We start from the raw sequence: 24,771 nt of genomic DNA on the forward strand, positions 1-24,771 counted from the left end.
TCTAATCATGAGTATTTTAATAGAAGAATCCTGGAACAATCGTGAAACTTTAATAGACCAATCCTGAATCATTTAATGGACCAATACTGGACTAACGTGGATCTACTTCAAGACCAATCCTGGACCAATCGAGGATCTTTTCATATACCAATCCTGGATCTTTTAATAGATCAATCACGGACCAATCATGAATATTTTAATGGAATAATTCTGGAACAATCGCCGTGGAACTTTAATAGACCAATCCTGGACTAATCATGAGTATTTTAATAGAACAATTCTGGAACAATCGTGTAACTTTAATAGACCAATCCTGGAATAAACGTGAATCATTAAATAGACCAATCATGGAACAATCCTTAAACTTTTAATAGACCAATCCTGAATCATTTAATAGATCAATCACGGACCCATCATGAACATTTTAATAAAATAATTGTGGAACAATCTTGAAACTTTAATGGTCCAATCCTGGTTCAATCGTGAATCATTAAATAGACCAATCGTTGCACAATCGTGAATATTTTAAAAAAGAATCCTGAATCATTTAATAGAACCATCCCGGAACAATCATGAATCGTTTTAATAGATCAATCCTGAGCCATTCTTGTATCTTTTATTGGGTGTATGACTTAAAAATGCGGGATTTACAATAGATGGAGTATCTTTTGAAAGCGGTTTTTGTTTAAAGAAAATTAAAGATTGTTGTCAAACTCAACAAGAGCTTGCAAAATCATTTGGAGCTACTCAAGCAGCAATTCTTCCAAAAGCAAGGAAATTGCGAGCAAGCCACTTGCTCGAGAGCTTGGGATATCTAATCCCTGCCATCCGTAGCTAGCTGGTCAATCAGCAAAGCCAGTATAATTATCAAAGCGGCAACATCCAATATATGATATCTGACTTCAAAAGCTCCCGGCCGATAAAAGTGAAAGTGCGTGAAATACCTCGACCGAGAACCAAGCCCAACGATGAGTATATCACGAACACCAGTACCACAATACGTTTCCTGAGCCTAGTAAGATACAATTGATGGTCCGAAATTTCTCACTAGACCAAATAGCTGTTCTTTAACCAACGATGTTCTACCCTGTTTGGGTTTCAAACTACAGCCACTACGTGTTCAGGACAAGTCCTAGGGCCTCTGACTCCCGTAACTAGTGCTAGATAATACTCTAGACAGCTGAGAATTTAAAAAGATTAAATTATTACCATGAATGAGGTATGTCCCCGGTTTCGCTTTATATTTTCCTTTGAGGCATGACATCAACGCGTGGATCTTCACCGAGATGTCCCAAAATATCCCAATGGGGAAGATTTTCTAATTTAAATGCTGTTTTTTTTAAATCAGCTATCCAATGTTCTTTAATATAGAATGTAAATTCCTCATAGGTGTGGTGGAATACCCAGTCTGTGGCCGTTTGCTTTCCTTCCTAGAATTAATAATTGTCTTAAGGGTTCTAGCATAAACTAAAATCTGAACCATTGTGTAATGGCTGTTATGACTAAAAGTAAGAAAGACAGACAAAAAGAAAGATGAGCAGCACTTTAGATAGACAGACAAATTACCAGACTTCTTTTCAAGTTTTTTTTTATATTTTTTTTATTGTTATTTTCCATTTCCACCTTTTTCCTTTTATACTTTTTTTTCAAATTTACGACAGCCAAGGAGGAGTATGGGAAATTTGAAATAATTTCGATTGAAATTCTAGGGTATAAAACTCTGACGATGACTTGATGTTTCGTTGTAAGTTAATGGTAGAGTACGAACAAAATTACAACTGTTGTAAGGGAGTAAAATGTGCGCAGACATTGATTACACTCTGATATTTATCTATACACAGTTCCACTTATATACAGAGAGTATTTTACGCACACACACACACACTCTCTCTTCTATATTTATTTATTTAAATTTTTGTTTTTTTTTTTTTAGTATGAGTTGAACGTCAATAACGTCTTTATTGGGTTAGGTTCGGGTAAAGTTTTTTTTTGTTTTTGTTTGTTTTGTTCCTCTTTTTTTTAATCATTTTGTTGGTTGCTTTTAATTTTCTTTTTTTATTGCAGAATTTTTGCGGTTCCTCTTTATTTTTTGTTAATTGTTTTTGGTGTGTTTCTTTGAATTTGGGGGGGGAGGGGTTTTTATCTAATTTTGTCTAATGTTTTAGCATAAAAATATAATTAGTATTAAAAATAGTTTTAGTTATTTTTATAATGATTGAAGAAAGTATTTTGTTTAAGGAATGTTGATGGTGAGGAATTTTGCAATTAATGAAAATTGAAAGTTCTATTGTGAATGTTTCAAAAAAGTTCTCCTCCCTTGAAGCCAAAATCCCAAAATTCCAAATATAAATTTTCCCAGGAATTTGAAATATTGTAAATTAAAGCCGTGGGAATACATTCAAATCATTTTTATTATTTAAATTTTATTATTCCAACATTTTTTTGAAATCCCGAATTTTTTAAAAAAATCCCCATTTACGGGGAAACTAAAAAATGTAAATCTAAGGCTGTAATATTATTACAACTGCTACAAATATGTTTATTTTGTTAAATTTTATTATTTGTATATGTTTTATTAATTCCCAAATAATTTTAAAAAAATCCCAATTTCCGGGGAAGTTACAAAATGAGCTATTTAAGCTATTTAAGGCTAATATATCTTGTAAAAATGTTTAACATTACTTCAAATTTAATATTTATCACATTTTATGAAATCCCTAAAAGATTTTCAAAAATCCCCATTTCCCGGGAAACTAAAAAAAATGCATATCTAAGGCTGTAGTATTATTAGAACTGCGACAAATAAAGATAATTTGTTAATTTTTATTATTTGGATAATTTTTATAAATTCCCAAATTATTTTCAAAAATCCCAATTTCTGGGGAAGTTACAAAATGAGCTATTTAAGCTTTTTGAGACTAATAGATCTTGTAAAAATGTTAAACATTACTTAAAATTTAATATTTAACACATTTTATGAAACCCCAAAAAGTTTTAGAAAAATCCCCATTTCCGGGGAAACTAAAAATATGCAAATCTAAGGTTGTAATATTATCAGAACTGCCACAAATTGAAATAATTTGTTAAATTTTTATAAATTCCCAAATTATTTTCAAAAATCCCAATTTCCGGGGAAGTTACAAAATGAGCTATTTAAGCTATTTGTGGCTAATAGATCTTGTAAAAATGTTTAACATTACTTAAAATTTAATATTTAACACTTTTTATGAAATCCCTAAAAGATTTTCAAAAATCCCCATTTCCGGGGAAACTAAAAAAATGCATATCTGAGGCTGTAATCTTATTAGAACTGTCACAAATATGTTTATTTTGTTAAATTTTATTATTTGGATAATTTTTATAAATTCCCAAATTATTTTCAAAAATCCCAATTTCCGGGGAAGTTGCAAAAAGTGATATTTAAGCTATTTGAGGCTAATAGATTTGGTAAAAATGTTTAACATTACTTAAAATTTAATATTTAACACAATTTATGAAACCCCAAAAATATTTTCAAAAATCCCCATTTCCGGGGAAATTAAAAAAATGCAAAAATAAGGCATTTAAAATGTTTAAACTCAAGAAAAATCCTTGTTTTTATTCAAATCTTAGTATTTGAATACTTTTTATTAATCCCGCAAGTTTTTGCCAAAAATTTATAATTTCCGGGGAAGTCAGGAAACAGCATAATTAAGGCAGCATTAAGGGCAAAAGGGAAAAAATATTAAATAAAACTCACAGCAATATAATTTCTTTATTTTTAATTCATTATAAATTTTTCTTTTATCTCCGATTTTTTGAACTTATTTTACAATTTTCCTAATTTCCCCGAAAATTGGGATTTTTAAAAAACTTTTGAGAATTTAAAAAAAAGTAATAAAATAATAACTTTTATATAAAAACACTTATTTTCTGCAGTTCTAAGATTGTTTAAGCTTTAGATTTGCTTATTTATTACTTCCCCGTTAAAGGGGATTTTTGAAAATTTGTTGGGAATTTCTAAAAAAGTGTTAAAATAATAAGTTTTATATAAAAATAATTATTCTCTAAAGTTTTAAGCTTTTTATAGCTTTAGATTTGCTTATTTATTGCTTCCCCGTTAAAGGGGATTTTTGAAATTTTTTTGGGAATTTCCAAAAAAGTGTTAAACTAATTAAATATAAATAATTAAAAATATTTCCATGTGTTTTATGGTATGTTTTTTCATTTCAAATATTAATAATTCCTTAAATAGGCATTTTGGAAACTTCCCGGGAAATTGGGATTTTTGAAAAACTTTTGGGAATTTAAAAAAATGTGCTGAAATAATAACTTTTATACACAAACAAATATTTTCAGGAGTTATTTTATACATAATGTGGTAGATTTCTATATTTTCAGTTTCCTGGTTAAAGGGGATTTTTGAAAAACTTTTGGGGATTTAAAAAAATGTATCAAAATAATATTTTTTATTTAAAATAAATTAATTTCTGAAGTTCTAAGATTATTAAAGCCATATATTTGGTTATTTACAACTTCCCCGTTAAAGGGGATTTTTAAAAATATGTATATTGGGAATTTCCAAAAAAAGTGTTAAACTAATAAAATTTAAATAATTAAACACATTTCCATGTGTTTTATGGTATATTTTATCATATTAAATATTAACAATGCCCTAAATAGGCTTTTGTGAGACTTCCCCGGAAATTGGGATTTTTGAAAAACTTTTGGGGATTCAAAAAAAGTGTTGAAATAATAAGTTTTGTATAAAAACGATAATTTTTGGAGTTCTATGAATTTTAAATCCATAGATTTGTTTTTTTACAGTTTCCCCGTTAAAGGGGATTTTTGAAATTTTTTTGGGAATTTCCAAAAAAGTGTTAAACTAATTAAATTTAAATAATTAAACATATTTCCATGTGTTTTATGGTATATTTTATCATATTAAATATTAACAATGCCCTAAATAGGCTTTTGGGAGACTTCCCCGGAAATTGGGATTTTTCAAAAACTTTTGGGGATTTAAAAAAAGTTTTAAAATAATAAGTTTTAAATAAAAACAAATATTTCCATGAGTTTTAATATTGTAAAAGCCTTAGATTTGCTTATTTATTACTTCCCCGTTAAAGGGGATTTTTGAAAAACTTTTGGGGATTTAAAAAAAAGTATTAAAATAATAAGTTTTATATAAAAACTATTATTTTCTGGAGTTCTAACATTGTTAAAGCCTTAGATTTGCTTATTTATAGCTTCCCCGTTAAAGGGGATTTTCGAAATTTTTTTGGGAATTTCCAAAAAAGTGTTAAACTAATTAAATTTAAATAATTAAACATATTTCCATGTGTTTTATGGTATATTTTATCATATTAAATATTAACAATGCCCTAAATAGGCTTTTGGGAGACTTCCCCGGAAATTGGGATTTTTGAAAAACTTTTGGGGATTTAAAAAAGGTATTAAAATAATAAGTTTTAAATAAAAACAAATATTTCCATGAGTTTTAATATTGTAAAAGCCTTAGATTTGCTTATTTATTACTTCCCCGTTAAAGGGGATTTTTGAAAATTTGTTGGGAATTTCTAAAAAAGTGTTAAAATAAGAAGTTTTATATAAAAACTATTATTTTCTGGAGTTCTAACATTGTTAAAGCCTTGGATTTGCTTATTTATAGCTTCCCCGTTAAAGGAGATTTTCGAAAATTTTTTGGGAATTTCAAAAAAGTGTTAATCTAATAACATTTAAATAATTAAACATATTTTCAGGAGTTTTATTGTATATTTTTTCTTTTTAAATATAAGTAATGCCTTAAATAGGCTTTTTGGAAACTTCCCCGGAAATTGGGATTTTTGAAAAATCTTTTGGGAATTATGAAAAAGTTTTCAAATAGTGATATATAAATAAAAACAACTATTTTCATGAGTTTTAATATTGTAAATGCCTTAGATTGGCTTATTTATAGTTTCCCCGTTAAAGGAGATTTTGCAAATTTTTTTGGGGATTCAAAAAAAGTATTAAAATAACAAGTTTTATATAAAACCAATTATTTTCTGCAGTTGTAACATTGTTAAAGCCTTGGATTTGCTTATTTATAGCTTCCCCGTTAAAGGGGATTTTTGAATTTTTTTTTGGGAATTAAAAAAAAATTAAAATAATAAGTTTTATGTGAAAATAATTATTTTCTAAAGTTTTTAAAGCCTTAAATTTGCTCATTTATAGTTTCCCCATTAAAGGGGATTTTTTAAATTTTTTTGGGAATTTCCAAAAAAGTATTAAAATAATCAAATTACATAATTAAACATATTTTCAGGAGTTTTATTGTATATTTTTCTTTATAAATATTAATAATGAATTAAATAGGGTTTTTGATAACTTCCTCGGAAATTGGGATTTTTGAAAAATTATTTGGGAATTACTAAATTATTAAAATAAAAAGTTTTAAATAAAAACAAGGATTTTCAAGAGTTCTAACATTGTAAATGCCTTAGATTTGCATATTTCTATCTTCCCGGTAGAGGAAATTTCTTAAAAAATTTTGGGAATTTCAAAAAAAGTATTAAAATAGTAAGTTTTATATAAAAACAATTATTTTCTAGAGCTCTATGACTTTCTAAAGCCGTTATTTTGCTTATTTATAGCTTCCCCGGTAGAGGGGATTTTTTGAAAACTTTTTGGAAATTTCTAAAAAATTTAAATTGAAATAGTTAGACATATTTCAATTAGTTTTATGAAGCTTAAATTTAGTTATTTTAACTTTCTGGTGAAATTAAAGGTTAATTCATATTTTTATTTATTGTAATTTACATATGTAATTAAACGTACATTTATGTAAATCAGGGTTTAATTTTAAAACGGAATATAATTTTAACAAGTAAGAGTGCTATATTCGGCTATGCCGAATCTTATATACCCTTCACCTTTGTTGTGGATGCATTATTATTTTTTATAATTAGTATATATGTATGTACATTGCCCACTTTCAGCGTACAGCATCCTAAATTTATCAAGAACACAAAAAACAACAACAACGCCAAACGAAACAAAACACCAAAAGAAAAAACAAAATACGCAAGGCAATGAAACCAACACACATCCAAACATACGTTTAATTGTATAAAAAACAACAACAACGCCAAAAGAAACAAAATACGCAAAGCATGCACATTTTGTCAAAACAAACAACACACAACCAAACAAACGTTTAGTTGTATAAAAAACAACAACAACGCCAAAAGAAACAAAACACAAAAAAAACAAAATACGCAAAGAATGCACATCCAAAAACATACGTTTTGTTGCTTTTTTGTCAAAAAAACCAACACACAACCAAACAAACGTTTAGTTGTATAAAAAACAACAACAACGCCAAAAGAAACAAAAAACAAAAAAAAAACAAATACACAAAGCTTGCACACCCAAGCATACGTTTTGTTGTTTTTTTGTCAAAGCATGCAATACATTGTGTTTTTTGATGAAATTTTCAGAGGTTGTCTCGGATTTTTGCTCATATCTCCGTTATTTATGGACGGATTTTGCTGATTTTAAATAGCAAAATTCTCGAAAGTATGTCTGACAGAATTGTTGAAGATTTGGATCCCGGAGATATCTGGGGCCTTCAGAAAATTGATTTCAACAGACAGACAGACAGACAGACGGACAGACAGACAGACAGACAGACAGACAGACAGACGGACATGGCTTAATCGACTCCGCTATCTATAAGGATCCAGAATATATATACTTTATAGGGTCGGAAATGAAAAATGTAGAAATTACAAACGGAATGACAAACTTATATATACCCTTCTCACGAAGCTGAAGGGTATAAAAAGGCTTGCTAGCTAACTATTGAATTATTTATTTCCGCTTAAAGTTTATTGACTTTTAAGGTTTCACATTTAGAATACTACATATGTATGTATATATTTTTTAAATTAATTATTAATTTATTACAACAAATTCAATTGCTTTGTTCTTTATTAATTAAAATGAATAAAGTATTGTTTACAAAACCGCAATTTCAAACTGATAATTTATATACAAATCTCAATGAAATGCAAAGCGAATTTAAAATTGTTACACAAAGACACAGTTTTGCAAAGTCATGTAATACACTTCATAAAATGGGAAATAAAGTAAAAAAAAATATTTAATTGACAACAAAATTAAGCAAAATATGCATAAGTTTAAAGAGCAAAGGTGAAAATCTTTTGTAATTAAGTCATTTGAAGAATTATTTTGAAAATTTCTTTAGGTGTATTTTCAGTTTGTTGGAAAATTTATTGTAACTTTTAAAGTTCATTTACATTGTAATGAATTCTGAAAATAATAGAAAAATATTCCTAAGATTACAAGCAATTTGCTAGATCAGCAGTTTTAAACAAAGCGAAATATTTAAAATTTCGCAGCAGGTTAAGCCAGGCTAGTTAGATTATAGGAATATTAAAAAGCTATCAAATGTGGTGGAAAATTTTGAAATATTATTTTGATGGACTTTATCTAAGCAGCTTTTAATAAATCAGAGATCAGAGGGAGATAGAATGAGAAAGATCAGTGCAGAGATCGTTGAACTGAAGATTATAAATTTGTTATTATTTTTCCTCTAAAGAGTCGTATATTTAGTTTAATTTAATTGAAATTTGTTAAAAAATACAGTCAATAAACTTTAATTCATTAAACATTTTGCCGGCTCTCCAAAATATTCCCCCCAACCTCATCTACTTTATGACCAAATGCTTTATTTAACCCACAATAACAATAATTTCAACATTTCATATTTAAATAAGTAAATAAACAAATATATTTATACAATTGATTATTATCTTTTCGCATGCAACGCAACAAACTGGTTTCATTAACTACGTCATCATAAAACCGACATAAATAAGACCCAAAAACCCACATTTTCAATTGATCATATGTATTTTATCTATGTATCTCACAGGCAGACAGTTGGTGTTACGGTAAATGCTTGAAACCAACAAGTGGTCCTGTGGCGCAATGGATAACGCGTCTGACTACGGATCAGAAGATTCCAGGTTCGACTCCTGGCAGGATCGAAATTATTTTTTTTTTTTATTTTTTTTTTAGTTTGTTATTTTTACATTTTTCATATTCGAGCCCTCAAAGTATATATATTCTCGATCGTTATAGGTAGTGGAGTCGAAATAGCCATATCCGTCTGTATGTTGAAATCAACTTCCAATAGCCCCTTAAATAACTTACATACATGATTCATACTTTAATATATACGCTATAGACCCGGTTCGGTTGCTATTTTAAATCGGCCCACAAATAGCTGAGATATAAGGAAAAAACCAGGACAACCTCGATTTTTGGCCTATTCTTTATCTATATCTGGATTAAGTCATTAAGTTAGACAATATGGATATCTAATGATAGATATTTCAAAGTCCTTTGCAACGACGTATAAAAGGCCATAGGAATTTGGACCTACAATGGGTCAAAATCGGGAAAACTAATTTTTAACCCGAATTTTTTTTACAAAAAAAATTTTTTTTGTCAAATATTTTTTTCAGTTTTAAAAAACATTGAAAAAATTAAAAAAAAAAAAAAATTTAATTGAAATTTTTTTTCTGTCAAAATCGGGCAAAATATTTTTTCACCTGAATTTTTTATACCAAAAAAATGTTTTGCCATACATTTTATTTCAATAATAAATTTGAAAATTTTTTTTAAAAAAAATTAAAAAACAATTTGACAAAAAAATAAATTTTTTTTGGTTTTAAACAATTTTGAAAAAAAAAATATTAAAACGTTCAATTACCTTTAATTCGACATACGTCTCGTCTCGAAATTTTTTCTGGTAGGGTCAAAACTTAAAAAATTTTGGGACAGAAATTAAAAAAATTCAGTAAAAATGTCAATATATGACTTTTCGAAAAATCATTAAAAATCGAAAAATTTGCATTTTCAAAATTAGTTTTAAAGATTTCGGTAGCACGTTCAATTGCCTTTAATTTGATGTATGTACCGTCCCAGAATCTTTTCTGGTAGGGTCATAAAAAATTCAGGGATAGAAATTAAATAATTCAGTAAAAATGTCATTATATGACTTTTCGAAAATTCATTAAAAATCGAAAAATTTACATTTTGAAAATAAGTTTTAAAGATTCCGGTAGAACGTTCAATTGCCTTTAATTTGATGTACGTCCTGTATCGGAATCTTTTCTGGTAGGGTCATAAAAAATTCAAGGTCAGAACTTAAAAAAATCTGTAAGAATTTCGAAAAATCATTAAAAATCGAAAAATTTACATTTTCAAAATTAGTTTTAATTCGACATATTTCCCATCTCGCAATATTTCCTGGTAGGGTCAGAACTTAAAAATTCAGGGCCGGAAATTAAAAAATTCAGTAAAAATGGCAATATATGACTTTTCGAAATTTAAATTTAAAAATATACATTTTTAAAATAGGTTTTAAAAATTCCGGTAGCACGTTCAATTGCCTTTAATTTGGTGTACGTCCCGTCCCGGAATCTCGTCTGGTAGCGTCAGAATTTAAAAAATTTAAGGTCTGAATTTAAAAAATCCAGTAAAAATATCAATGTGTGACTTTTCGAAAAATCATTAAAAATCGAAGAATTTATATTTTCAAAATAAGTTTTAAAAATTCTGAGCATGTTCAATTGCCTTTAATTTGATGTATGTCCCGTCCCAGAAACTTTTCTTGTAGGGTTATAAAAAATTCAAGGTCAGAACTTAAAAAATGTCAACATGTGACTTTTCGAAAATTCATTAAAATTCGAAAAATTTACATTTTCAAAATAAGTTTTAAAGATTCCGGTAGAACGTTCAATTGCCTTTAATTTGATGTACGTCCCGTTTTTCTGGTAGGGTCAGAACTTAAAAAATTCAGGGCCAGAACTTAAAAATTTTAGTAAAATGTCAATGTGTGACTTTTCGAAAAATCATTAAAAATCGAAGAATTTATATTTTCAAAATAAGTTTTAAAGATTCCGGTAGCACGTTCAATTGCCTTTAATTTGATGTACGTCCCGTTCCGGAATTTTTTTCAGTAGGATCATAACTTAAATCTTTCAGGGACAGAAATTAAAAAATTCAGTAAAAATGTCAATGTGTGACTTTTCGAAAAATCATTAAAAATCGAAAAATTTACATTTTCGAAATAAGTTTTAATAATTACGGTAGCACGTTCAATTGCCTTTAATTTGATGTACGTCCCGTTCCGGATTTTTTTTCAGTAGGATCATAACTTAAATCTTTCAGGGACAGAAATTAAAAAATTCAGTAAAAATGTCAACATGTGACTTTTCGAAAAATCATTAAAAATCGAAGAATTTATATTTTCAAAACAAGTTTTAAATATTCCGGTAGCACGTTCAATTGCCTTTAATTTGATGTACGTCCCGTCCCGAAATCTCGTCTGGTAGCGTCAGAATTTAAAAAATTTAAGGTCAGCATTTAAAAAATCCAGTAAAAATGTCAACATGTGACTTTTCGAAAATTTATTAAAAATCGAAAAGTCTACATTTTCAAAATAAGTTTTAAAGATTCCGGTAGCACGTTCAATTGCCTTTAATTTGATGTATGTTCCGTCCCAGAATCTTTTCTGGTAGGGTCAAAACTTAAAAAATTCAGGGACAGTAATTAAAAAATTCAGTAAAAATGTCAACATGTGACTTTCGAAAAATTATTAAAAATCGAAAAATTTATATTTTCATAATAGTTTTAAAGATTCTGATAGCACGTTCAATTGCCTTTAATTTGATGTATGTTCCGTCCCAGAATATTTTCTTGTAGGGTCATAAAAAATTCAAGGTCAGAACTTAAAGAATTCAGTTAAAATGTCAACATGTGACTTTTCGAAAATTCATTAAAAATCGAAAAATTTACATTTTCAAACTAAGTTTTAAAGATTCCGGTAGCTCGTTCAATTGCCTTTAATTTGATGTACGTCCCGTTCCGGAATTTTTTTCGGTAGGGTCAGAACATAAATCATTCAGGGACAGAAATTCAAAAATTCAGTAAAAATGTCAATGTGTGACTTTTCGAAAAATCATTAAAAATCGAAAAATTTACATTTTCGAAATAAGTTTTAAAGATTCCGGTAGCACGTTCAATTGCCTTTAATTTAATGTACGTCCTGTTCCGGAATTTTTTCTGGTATGGTCAGAACTTAAAAAAATCAGTAAGAATATTAATATGTGACTTCATTAAAAATCTAAAAATTCCACTGCAATATCCAACAAAAATATTCATCAATAAGATTGTCTGGCTAAGTCCAAGATTTTCATTCTTCTAAGGCCTCTGTGTCCCTCAAATGGATAGCAATTCCCTTGCAAGGGGATTTGAATGATCCAGTAAAGTTTGAACTAACATATAGTTTATGCTTTAGCCAATTTTTTTCTTTTTAGGGAAACACTGTAAAAGATATTTTAATAATTAATTTAAACAAATTAAATAAAAGTAATTTAAAAAAAAAAAAAAAATTTAAAGCGCCCCCGGGTGGGCTCGAACCACCAACCTTTCGGTTAACAGCCGAACGCGCTAGCCAATTGCGCCACGGAGGCCATGCTCATTTCGCAAACTATTTAACATTTTGCAATTGCAACGTACTTACCGTTACATGAGAGATCTTTGTAGAGAGTATAATATGTAATTAATACTCAGCAAGAGTGTGACGTATTTTGTATTATTATTTTTTTTTTTGCTTTAAGAAAATTGTATATGAAAATAGCGTATAACGTTTACTTTTCAGGCAAACACTGAAGACCTTTTTCTTATAAGTTAACAAATTAAAGGTTTTTTTCAGTCCTTGCATTATGCTGTCTTAAATATAGGCTATTGGGTAACTTCCCCGGAAATTAAGATTGTTCCATAATTATTTGGGAATTATTTAAAATTATTCGTAGCAAGTTTTAAATAAAAACAAATATTTTCTGGAGTTTTAACATTGTAAATGTCTTAGATTTCCATATTAATAATTACCCGTTAAAGGGAATTTTTTGCAAAACTTTTCAGAATTTAAAATAAGTATTCAAATATAGCAATAAGTCCCGTAGTTCATACAAGGATCATAGGACCATAACAAATTTATTCAATTCTGATGCCCTAACCGGCGCCATAGCCTTTTATTCGATATCCTAACCGGCCGGAATATTTTTAAAATTTTCTACAGGCAGAGATTTATGAAGACCTGTAACGAGTTGACATCCTTCTGCGCTGCATTCCACGATTCATATCCAACACGAAGAGATGATTTTATGCAGAAATTAAATAATTTTATTCGGTTTCTTAAGTGGTCTGCAGAACCACTTTTATATTCAGAAGACTTCCGAGATAGCAGAACGTCTTGATACGTCTTCAATATTCCTCTCGTCTATTGAGAAGGCATTAATTATCATTGCTTTAGTTTTGGCAATATTTATTTTTAGACCAGCCTTAATTTCTTCAGATTGTACTGCATTGATCTTAGCCTGTATATCATTGAATATTTTGGATAGTAGAGATCTTCTAGCCTTCTGTTGAATTCCCAAGTTATTCTCCTCTGTTCACACGAGGCTCTTCTCATAATGTTTTCGGGACGATATTAAAAAGTAGGGACGACAGAACACAGCCTTGTCTTACTCCAGTTTTAATTGTGAATGAATCACTAATACAGCCATCATGAAGAATTCGAGAGTCTGCCAGATCATCAATCCATTAAAGCTTATCTTGGATGGGACTTTTCTTGACATTCTTGTAAAGCGTAAAATATATTGAGCATAAATTTGATTTTTCATTAAGGCTGCGTTAATGAAGTAGGTTTTAATGGTATTCCAATTTCGAATCGTTTACAGGGAGGCGTTGAGAGTATCTACGCAGTTGTCTTTGATTGTTGGGCTCTACAATTTATCGACGTTATACTTTCGTTGGGCTTTATATACTCTGTTGATGGCTGAATATGGTAGGTGACATTTCGGTAACATTATCGGGGGATATCCAGGTCACCTTCTTCACCTTTTGTGCCAATGACCATGTTGTTATTCATGCATGTTTCCAGGAAGAGCTCGCTCACTCATTTTCGAAACGGGAAATGATAATCCAATTATAATAAGTGCCAAAAATAATAAGTTTTATATAAAAACAATTATTTATAGTTTCCCCGTTAAAGGGGATTTTTGAAAAACTTTTGGGAATTTCCAAAAATGAGTTAAACCAATAAAATTTAAATAATTAAACATATTTTCAAGAGTTTTATTGTATAGTTTTCATTTAAAATATTAATAATGCCTTAAATAGGCTTTTTGGAGACTTCCCCGGAAATTGGGATTTTTGAAAAATTATTTGGGAATTATTAAAAAGTATTCAAATAAAAAGTTTAAAAAAAAAACAATTTTGTCATGAATTTTAACAATGTAAATGCCTTGATTTGCTTATTTATAGTTTCCCCGTTAAAGGGGATTTTTGAAAAACTTTTGGGAATTTCCAAAAAATTATTAAAATAATAAATTATAAACAAAAACAATTATTTTCTAAAGTTTTAAGATTTTTAAAGCCTTAGATTTGCTTATTTATAGCATCCCCGTTAAAAGGGATTTTTGAAAAACTTTTGGGGATTTCAAAAAATGAGTTAAACCAATAAAATTAAAATCATTAAACATATTTTCAAGAGTTTTATTGTATATTTTTTTATTTCTAAATATTCTTAAGGCCTTAAATAGTATTTTTGGAGACTTCCCTGGAAATTGGGATTTTTGAAAAATTATTTGGGAATTTTGAAAAAGTATTCAAAAATAAATTTTAAATAAAAACAAATATTTTCATGAGTTTTAATAATGTAAATGTCTTAGATTTGCATATTTATAGTTCCCCCCTAAATTTTAAATAAAAACAAATATTTTCATGAGTTTTAATAATGTAAATGTCTTAGATTTGCATATTTATAGTTTCCGCGTTAAAGGGGATTTTGAAAAACTTTTGGGGACTTAAAAAAAATTATTAAAATAATAAGTTTTATTTAAAAAGAATTATTTTCTAAAGTTTTAAGATTCATAAAGCCTTAAATTGTCTTATTTATAGCTTCCCCGTTAAAGCGGGTTTTTGAAAAAATTTTGGGAATTTACAAAAAAGTGTTAAACCAATAATATTTAAATAATTAAACATATTTTCAAGAGTTTTATTGTATAGTTTTCATTTAAAATATTAATAATGCCTTAAATAGGCTTTTTGGAGACTTCCCCGGAAATTGGGATTTTTGAAAAATTATTTGGGAATTTTTAAAAAGTATTCAAATAAAATGTTTTAAATAAAAACAAATATTTTCAGGAGTTTTAACAATTTAAATGCCTTAGATTTGTTTACTTATAGTTTCCCCATTAAAAGGGATTTTTGAATTTTTTTTAGGAATTTCAAAAAAGTGTTGAAATAGTAAGTTTTTGAGTTTTCAAGACTTTAATTAGCCTTAAATTAGTTTTTTTTAAAGGGATCACTATAATTTAAGTTGTCTAAGGTCTGTTTTTCGTTGTTCTTTTGATGAGACATGTCAAGTTTTGTCCAAAATCATGTCTTTGTTTGTTTGTTTATTTAATTGTGTATTCGTTTTTTCTACCTACTCGCTCTTTTTGTTTGCCCTCTTACAACATTTTTACGCTTGACAAGATATTTATTACAAAATACTAGTATTCATTATTATTAATACTTTTCGTTGCTACTTTTTTTACGTTTTGGGGGCTTTTATTTTTCACTTCTCTTTTTTTGCCACTTACATTGCTTTTTTATTCATTCTGTAAGTGTGTGCTTTCCTGTGTGTGCGAGAGTAAGTGAAAATGCATGAGATGAGAGTGTTTGTGTGTGAAAATTATTTATTTCTACCATAAGTTCAATCTTAAAGTTGAAGGTCAGTAGATGTTTTATGTCATTCAACTTGTCTTTGTTGTTTTTTTTTCTTCTTCTCATTCTACTGCTGCTGCTGCTTCTTCTTGTGCTTTTGCTGTTATTATTGTTTTTTGCTATTTGTGTAGTAGTTGCTGCTGTTGTTGTTGTTATTTTACATGCAGTTTGTCTCACTCGTGCACTCGTTTTGTTTGTTACGAGCACCCAACGAAGAACGACTCATGCATTTTTGGTTAAGAGCAGAGCGAAACTAGTCTTTTAATGGCCACAGCCAAATAAACACTCAGCTAAAATAGTTTTTGTAACTTACAAGCTTGTAAAAATACCAACAATAACAAACATAATCGAATTGCCAGGCAAAAAAAACGAAAATCAAGCAAAAAAAAATAAGTGAAAACTTGATATGAGAGAAAACAAATAAACAACAACAACAGCAAGCAATGTAAAGTGTAAAGAGCAAGTAAGCGAATGAGGGGTGTTGGGAGAGTGAGTGTGTAACTGTTTAGGAGAGTGAGGTTTACATGAATTCATTGATTGTGCAAAATGAATGCATGCATGCATTTTCATGTACAAATGAGGTGCGGTCGTAAATACAAACAAAAACAGCAAAAACAGCAACAATAATGGATTTGATTTCCCAGTGTTTTTGTTGGTTTTGTTGTTGTTTTCTATTCGTAATCATTATAACAATAATTTCAGCTTTATTAACAAAATTATTTTCCAACAAAAGCAACAACTTTAATTAACAACTCAATGTCAGAAGGCCAGCAAGAGGAAAATAAATAAACAATTTCCTTTATTATTATGTTGCCATTAATAATGCATTCAATTGTATTTGTATTGAGGTTTTTGTTTTTGATACTGAAAATTAAAACATTCTGGCAATATCGCGTAATGTTTCAATAAAAATGACGCCTGCGCTTTTCTGACTGCTTCCACATTAGAAGCGTCAAACCACACAGCCATACAATAACAAATATTTTCCTATAGCAGCAAATTTATAGTTTAATGTTGAGTTATTTAAGATTGAATAATAAAATAAAGTTTTTTTTTGAAACATTTTAAGCCTATAATTTGCAACATAATTTCATTAATAAAATAATGAAGAGATTCTTTAAAATAAACAAATTAATAATTTGCTGTATTGTGCTACCATGACCATAAACCTCAAAACCGGGGTAAGATATAAAATCGTGCGTGAGAGTTTGTGCAAAAAAAAAAAATAAAATAAAAGGGAGAATAAAAAAATTTAAGCAAAGAAAACGTGTTACAATTTTTTTTTGAAACAAAATAAATAAAAAAGTGCTAAAATACAAATTTTGATTTTATTGAAAGAAAAAATAAAAAATTTATTTTTGAATACTTTTTAATAATTCCCAAATATTTTTCAAAAATCCCAATTTCCGGGGAAGTCTCCAAAAAGCCTATTTAAGGCTTTATTAATATTTAAAAATAAAAAATATACAATAAAGCCCTAGAAAATAAGTTAAATTATTTAAATTTTATTGGTTTAACTCATTTTGGGAAATTCCCAAAAGTTTTCCAAAAATTCCCTTTAACGGGGAAACTATAAATAAGCAAATCTAAGGCTTTACAAATCTTAGAACTTTATAAAATAATTGTCTTTGTTTATAATTTATTATTTTAATACTTTTTTGGAAATTCCCAAAAGTTTTTCAAAAATACCCTTTAACGGGGAAACTATAAATTTGCAAATCTAAGACATTTACAATGTTAAATCACCTGAAAATATTTGTTTTTATTTAAAATTTACTATTTTAATACTTTTAATAATTCCCAAATAATTTTTCAAAAATCCCAAATTTCCGGGGAAGTTACAAAAAAGCATATTTAAGCCCTTATTATTATTTAAAAAGAAAAACTGTATATATAAAACTAATGGAAATGTGTTTAATTCATTAAATTTTATTAATTTAACTCTTTTTTTAAATTCCCAAAAGTTTTTCAAAAATCCCCTTTAGCGGGGAAGCTATAAATAAGTAAATCTAAGGCTTTAAAAATCTTAGAACTCCAGAAAATAATTGTTTTTATATAAACTTATTATTTTGATACTTTTTTTTAAATCCCCAAAAGTTTTCCAAAAATCCCCTTTAACGGGGAAACTATAAATTTGCAAATCTAAGACATTTACAGCGTTAAAAATCCTGAAAATAGTTGTTTTTATTTAAAATTTACTATTTTAATACTTTTTAATAATTCCCAAATATTTTTCAAAAATCCCAATTTCCGGGGAAGTCTCCAAAAAGCCTATTTAAGGCTTTATTAATATTTAAAAATAAAAAATATACAATAAAGCTCAAGAAAATAAGTTAAATTATTTAAATTTTATTGGTTTAACTCATTTTTGGAAATTCCCAAAAGTTTTTCAAAAATACCCTTTAACGGGGAAACTATAAATTTGAAAATCTAAGACATTTACAATGTTAAATCACCTGAAAATATTTGTTATCATTTAAAATTTACTATTTGAAAACATTTTAATAATTCCCAAATAATTATTGAAAAATCCCAATTTCTGGGGAAGTTACAAAAAATACTGTTTATGGCATTATTAATATTTAAAAATAAAAAATATACAATAAAGCCCAAGAAAATAAGTTAAATTATTTAAATTTTATTGGTTTAACTCATTTTTGGAAATTCCCAAAAGTTTTTCAAAAATCCCTTTTAACGGGTATGCTATAAATATGCAAATCCAAGGCTTTAAAAATCTTAGAACTTTATAAAATAATTGTTTTTGTTTATAATTTATTATTTTAATACTTTTTTGGAAATTCCCAAAAGTTTTTCAAAAATACCCTTTAACGGGGAAACTATAAATTTGCAAATCTAAGACATTTACATTATTAAAACTCATGAAAATATTTGTTTTTATTTAAAATTTATTTTTGAATACTTTTTAATAATTCCCAAATAATTTTTCAAAAATCCCAATTTCCGGGGAAGTCTCCAAAAAGCCTATTTAAGGCTTTATTAATATTTAAAAATAAAAAATATACAATAAAGCCCAAGAAAATAAGTTAAATTATTTAAATTTTATTGGTTTAACCCATTTTTGGAAATTCCCAAAAGTTTTTCAAAAATCCCTTTTAACGGGGATGCTATAAATACGCAAATCCAAGGCTTTAAAAATCTTAGAACTTTATAAAATAATTGTTTTTGTTTACAATTTATTATTTTAATACTTTTTTGGAAATTCCCAAAAGTTTTTCAAAAATATCCTTTAACGGGGAAACTATAAATTTGCAAATCTAAGACATTTACAATGTTAAATCACCTGAAAATATTTGTTTTTATTTAAAATTTACTATTTGAAGACTTTTTCATAGTTCCCAAATAATTATTGAAAAATCCCAAATTCCGGGGAAGTTTCAAAAAATACTATTTAAGGCATTATTATTATTTAAAAAGAAAAAATATACAATAAAACTCATGGAAATATGTTTAATTAATTAAATTTTATTGGTTTAATACTTTTTTGGAAATTCCCAAGAGTTTTTCAAAAATCCCCTTTAGCGGGGAAGCTATAAATAAGTAAATCTAAGGCTTTAAAAATCGTAGAACTCCAGAAAATAATTGTTTTTATATAAACTTATTATTTTGATACTTTTTTTAAATTCCCAAAAGTTTTGCAAAAATCCCCTTTAACGGGGAAACTACAAATTTGCAAATCTAAGACATTTACAGCGTTAAAACTCCTGAAAATAGTTGTTTTTATTTAAAATTTACTATTTTAATACTTTTTAATAATTCCCAAATAATTATTGAAAAATCCCAATTTCCGGTGATGTTACAAAAAGTCTATTTAAGGCATTATTATTAACTAAAATGAAAACATACATAATAAAACTCATGGAAATATGTTAAATTAATTAAATTTTATTGGTTTAATACTTTTTTGGAAATTCCCAAAAGTTTTTCAAAAATCACCTTTAACGGGGAAGCTATAAATACGGAAATCTAAGACTTTAAAAATCTTAGAGCTGCAGAAAATAATTGTTTTTAAATAAAACTTATTATTTTATTAGTTATTTTTTTAAATCCCCAAAAGTTTTTCAAAAATTCCCTTTAACGGGGAAACTATAAATATACAAATCTACCAGATTAGGTATAATAGAACTCATGAAAATATTTGTTTTAATGTAAAACTAACAATTTGTATACTTTTTAATAATTCCCAAATAATTTTTCAAAAATCCCAATTTCCGGGGAAGTTACAAATAAACCTATTTAAGGCCTTACTAATATTTAAAAAGAAAAAAATATTCAATAAAACTCTTGAAAATAGGTTTAATAATTTAAATGTTATAGTTTAACACTTTTTTTGTAAATTCCCAAAAGTTTTTCAAAAATCCCCTTTAACGGGGAAGCTATAAATAAGCAAATCTAAGACTTTAGATATGTTTGGGCTTCAGAAAATAATTTATTTTAAATAAAAATTATTATTAATAATAAGTTTTTTTTATGGGATTCTTAAAAAGTATTAAAAATTTTTAATACTTTTTAAGAATCCCATAAAATTTTTCAAAAATCCCCATAACCGGGGAAATCTAAGTTTAAATACTTCTTTAATACTTTTTAAAAATCTCGTAAAATTGTTCAAATCTTTGGCTTAAATTTCCTTTTTAAATGCACGTCATCAAAATGTGTCTACTACAATTTGTGTAGCTTTTATCATTTGCTTTAATTTGCTAAAACTACATTGGTTTTAAAATAGAATCTCTAAAGTAGTTAGAAAATTACTCAATATATAAAAAAAATTATTAAAATTAACTTTAAAAAACAAAAAAAAAAATTAAGTCGCCCCCGGGTGGGCTCGAACCACCAACCTTTCGGTTAACAGCCGAACGCGCTAGCCAATTGCGCCACGGAGGCGATTTTCTAGTTGGCTACATAATATTAATTTGAATATGTGACAGTGTTTATAAATTGAATATTAAACACTTCAAATTATTTGAATGAAACATTTTTTGAAGTCAACTTAATAAAAAGAAAAGTTTAAGGGCTCAGAAATACGGGCAGAAAAGAATTTTCGAATTTTAGTATGAAAAATATTTCAAAACTGAGTGATTTTCATACCAACATTTTAAAAATGTTCTCCGGTGGTGTTTCAAGACAAAAGATATGCAAATTTTCGAAAAAAAAAATGTATGGAAATTGTTATCAATTTATCTGAATTTATTATTGTGGATTTGATCTTTTTTTCCATTTCCTATTTTGTCTTTATATATTTTCTTGAGAAAAGTAAAATTTGTTTAAAGAATTGTTGAAATATTCTATAAATTCTACTGAAATAACTATAAATTTATTAACGTTATAGGAATTAAAATAAAAATAATAAAAAAAAAATAAAAAATTTAATTAAGCGCCCCCGGGTGGGCTCGAACCACCAACCTTTCGGTTAACAGCCGAACGCGCTAGCCAATTGCGCCACGGAGGCCATGTGCTGCCGTTTAAGAAATACGTTACTTTTACTCTCACTCTGTATGAGAGTTGTTGTATTCGTTTTGTTTATTTACTTTTTGCAATGTTTGTTGTTTTTACAATTTAACTGTTATTAGCAGAGAGTAGCCAGATGTTAATTTACAGTAAAAGCTAATTTGTCAAAAGAAATTTAATTAAATGGTTAAAATTAAAGCGATTCTTTTTTTTATTTAAAAAGAAAAAATATAGAAAAAAGGAACTAACTAAAAGAGAGATGATAATTATAAAATAATTTAAGTAAATTTATAACGTAAAAATTATTTCTTGGCATTTTAACTGTCGCAAACAAAATGGGCCGATTGCTAAGTGATGTATTGAAGAATTGTAGAGGAGGACTTAGGTTTTAAGAAAATTAAATTTATGACCACCCTGTTAGAATATAAAGTGAGAGAGAGGGAGTCAAAGTCAATCACCTCAGGTTAGGCGAACTTTGTATAGCTTGAAACATGCTCAAATATGGACAGATTTCATACCGTTACTAAATATCGTAACTGAAATAAGCCAAATTGGCGTTAGCATTACATTTATTTATACAGTTTTGGATCGAATTTTTAAAAGAAATGTTCTATTATAATGAACAATGTTAGAATCTAGTAGTGGATAAATTTTTCACGATGGCCACTTGGCCTCCGTGGCGCAATTGGCTAGCGCGTTCGGCTGTTAACCGAAAGGTTGGTGGTTCGAGCCCACCCGGGGGCGCTTAATTTTTTTTTTTTATTTTTTTAAATAAAATTTTTTTTTGTCATAAAAATTGAAAAAAAAAGATTTTAAATTTTAGAAATATTTATATAGTGAAATGAAAGCATTCTATTTTCAATAGAATCTCAAGGCCCCTGTTTGCAATTTATAAAAAATTTTAACTAAAAATCACTGTAAATCTATTTAAATTTACTGACAAATTTTAATTTTGTTAAAAATAATTGAAAATGTTTATAAAAATTAAAAAAAAGAATTTAATTTTCGATCCTGCCAGGAGTCGAACCTGGAATCTTCTGATCCGTAGTCAGACGCGTTATCCATTGCGCCACAGGACCACTTGCTTAAACATTATTTCATTGCTTACAATAATTTCGAATAATTATTTTAACAAATATTGAATCAAAGATTTCGTTCGCATTCTAAGCTAAAGAAAACAACTAATTCGTTCCCATAAATACAAAATAGTTTTCTGATTAACAATCCACAACAACTATAAAAAAACATTAAATTTGAAATTTTAAGCGAAAAACACTGCTTCAAAATTCATCTGTAAAAAAAAATATACAAAAAAATTGCTCGCCCCCGGGTGGACTCGAACCACCAACCTTTCGGTTAACAGCCGAACGCGCTAACCAATTGCGCCACGGAGGCCATGAATTCCAGTTTTTAAATAGTGAAAACATTTTACTGGGTTAAGAATTATAGGTTTTAAAGGTGATAAATAAAATTATGGAAAAATTCTAATTCACCCAGCTTGACATGAGAAAATTTAGTAGCAAATAATATTAATTTTTCTTATGTTTTCAAAATTTTACAAGACTTGTTATACTAAACTAAATAATGCAAAATCTTATGTTTTTAAAATCATACAAAATTTTTATAATTTTTTTTAGAACAGTTTCCAAATACACTGTTATAATTTTATAACACTTTACGATAAAACTGTTATACTGAAGCATTTAATATAGAATTATCTTTTGTTTTCAAAATCATACAAAATTGTTATAATTTTAGAACAGTTTTGAAATAAACGTTTATAATTTTATAACACTTTGTGGCAAAATTGTTATATTGTAGCATTTAATATAGAATAGTCATTTGTTTTCAAAATCATAGAAAACTGTTAAAATTTTAGAGCAGTTTTGAAATAAACTGTTATAATTTTATAACACTTTACAATAAAACTGTTGTACTATAGCAAATAAGCCAAAATCGTCTTTTGTTTTCAAAATCACACAAAACTGTTATAATTTTCGAACAGTTTCCAATTAAACTGTTATAATTTTATAACACTTTACGATAAAACTGTTATACTAAAGTAATTAAAGCAAAATCTTCTTATGTTTTTAAAACAATAAAAAAAACTGTTATAATTTTAGAACACTTTTGAAGTAAACTGTTATAATTTTATAACACTTTGTGACAAAAGTGTTATACTGTAGCAGTTAGTAAACCATCGTCTTTTGTTTTCAAAATCATAACAAAACTGTTATAATTTTAGAACAGTTTTGAAATAAACTGTTATAATTTTATAACACTTTGTGATAAAACTGTTATACTAAAGCATTTAATATAGAATTAACTTATGTTTTCAAAATCATACAAAACTGTTATATTTTTAGAACACTTTTGAAATAAACTGTTATAATTTTTTTATCACTTTGCCATAAAACTGTTATACTATAGCAAATAATGCAAAATCTTCTTATGTTTTTAAAATCATACAAAACTGTTATAATTTTAGAACAGTTTCCAAATAAACTGTTATAATTTTATAACATTTTGTGACAAAACTGTTATACTGTAGCATTAAATATAGAATTGTATTTTGTTTTCAAAATCATACAAAACTGTTATAATTTTAGAACAGTTTTGAAATAAACTGTTATATTTTTATAACACTTTGCCAAACAACTGTTATACTCAAGCAATTCATACAAAATTGTGTTTTGTTTTCAAAATCATACAAAACAATTATAATTTTAGAAGTTTTGAAATAAACTGTTATAATTTTATAACACTTTGTGATAAAACTGTTATACTAAAGCAATTAATGCAAAATCTTATGTTTTCAAAATCATACAAAACTGTTTTAGATTTAGTTTTGAAATAATTAGAGCAGTTTTGAAATAGTTTTATAATTTTATAACACTTTTGACAAAAACTGGTAACCGCACTAATTTCCATCTGGTAACCCCACTAACATATGACATTCAACCCTGATTGTGTTTGGCATTTTTATTCTGCCTTTTCCCCTCTTTGTCTATCTTTCCTAGCACCCTTTACTAGATTCAACAAAGTAGGTCAATGTATGGCTAAAACAAAAAACCAACAATGGAAGGCTGTTTTTATATGCAGCAGTCAGTTAGTCTGTCATATTATAAGTATGTAAAAAATGACATTCAAACCTACAACACTGACTGACAGATTAAACTTATTAAAAGGTGACTGACAAAGCAAACACTTAAATTAGCATAACAACAACAAAAAATAAACTCAGAATTCTTATAACTGCTGTCTTTTTGTAAATTTAAGAACTTAAGCAGAGATTCTTTTTTAAATAATTAAATGATTAAAGAATTCTATTATTTTCTTTTTAAAAATTCTAGTTAAACCTTTTGGCAGCAGCAATATTATCAACAATAAATGTCCACCACGTATGTGTTCTTCATTGTTTTTATGGTGGACAACGTCATCATTATTAAGCTGTTATATGTAAACTCGAAGCACAAA

General features: G+C 27.4%; 7 non-coding genes across 7 annotated transcripts; 2 read left to right on the top strand and 5 right to left on the bottom strand.

Moving 5' to 3' along the window:
• Positions 1-8,962: 8,962 nt before the first annotated feature.
• On the top strand, positions 8,963-9,035 carry TRNAR-ACG (transfer RNA arginine (anticodon ACG)). The gene has a single exon. It is a non-coding gene; the product is annotated as a tRNA-Arg (tRNA).
• A 3,421-nt stretch (positions 9,036-12,456) lies between these two features.
• Positions 12,457-12,530, bottom strand: TRNAN-GUU (transfer RNA asparagine (anticodon GUU)). Its single transcript has one exon. It is a non-coding gene; the product is annotated as a tRNA-Asn (tRNA).
• Positions 12,531-20,656: 8,126 nt separating this feature from the next.
• On the bottom strand, positions 20,657-20,730 carry TRNAN-GUU (transfer RNA asparagine (anticodon GUU)). The gene has a single exon. It is a non-coding gene; the product is annotated as a tRNA-Asn (tRNA).
• A 491-nt stretch (positions 20,731-21,221) lies between these two features.
• TRNAN-GUU (transfer RNA asparagine (anticodon GUU)) lies at positions 21,222-21,295 on the bottom strand. The gene has a single exon. It is a non-coding gene; the product is annotated as a tRNA-Asn (tRNA).
• A 669-nt stretch (positions 21,296-21,964) lies between these two features.
• Positions 21,965-22,038, top strand: TRNAN-GUU (transfer RNA asparagine (anticodon GUU)). Its single transcript has one exon. It is a non-coding gene; the product is annotated as a tRNA-Asn (tRNA).
• Positions 22,039-22,300: 262 nt separating this feature from the next.
• On the bottom strand, positions 22,301-22,373 carry TRNAR-ACG (transfer RNA arginine (anticodon ACG)). Its single transcript has one exon. It is a non-coding gene; the product is annotated as a tRNA-Arg (tRNA).
• Positions 22,374-22,615: 242 nt separating this feature from the next.
• On the bottom strand, positions 22,616-22,689 carry TRNAN-GUU (transfer RNA asparagine (anticodon GUU)). Its single transcript has one exon. It is a non-coding gene; the product is annotated as a tRNA-Asn (tRNA).
• Between the last annotated feature and the right edge of the window lie 2,082 nt (positions 22,690-24,771).

This window comes from Calliphora vicina, chromosome 5 (assembly GCF_958450345.1).
Source record: "Calliphora vicina chromosome 5, idCalVici1.1, whole genome shotgun sequence".
NCBI lineage: Eukaryota > Metazoa > Arthropoda > Insecta > Diptera > Calliphoridae > Calliphora > Calliphora vicina.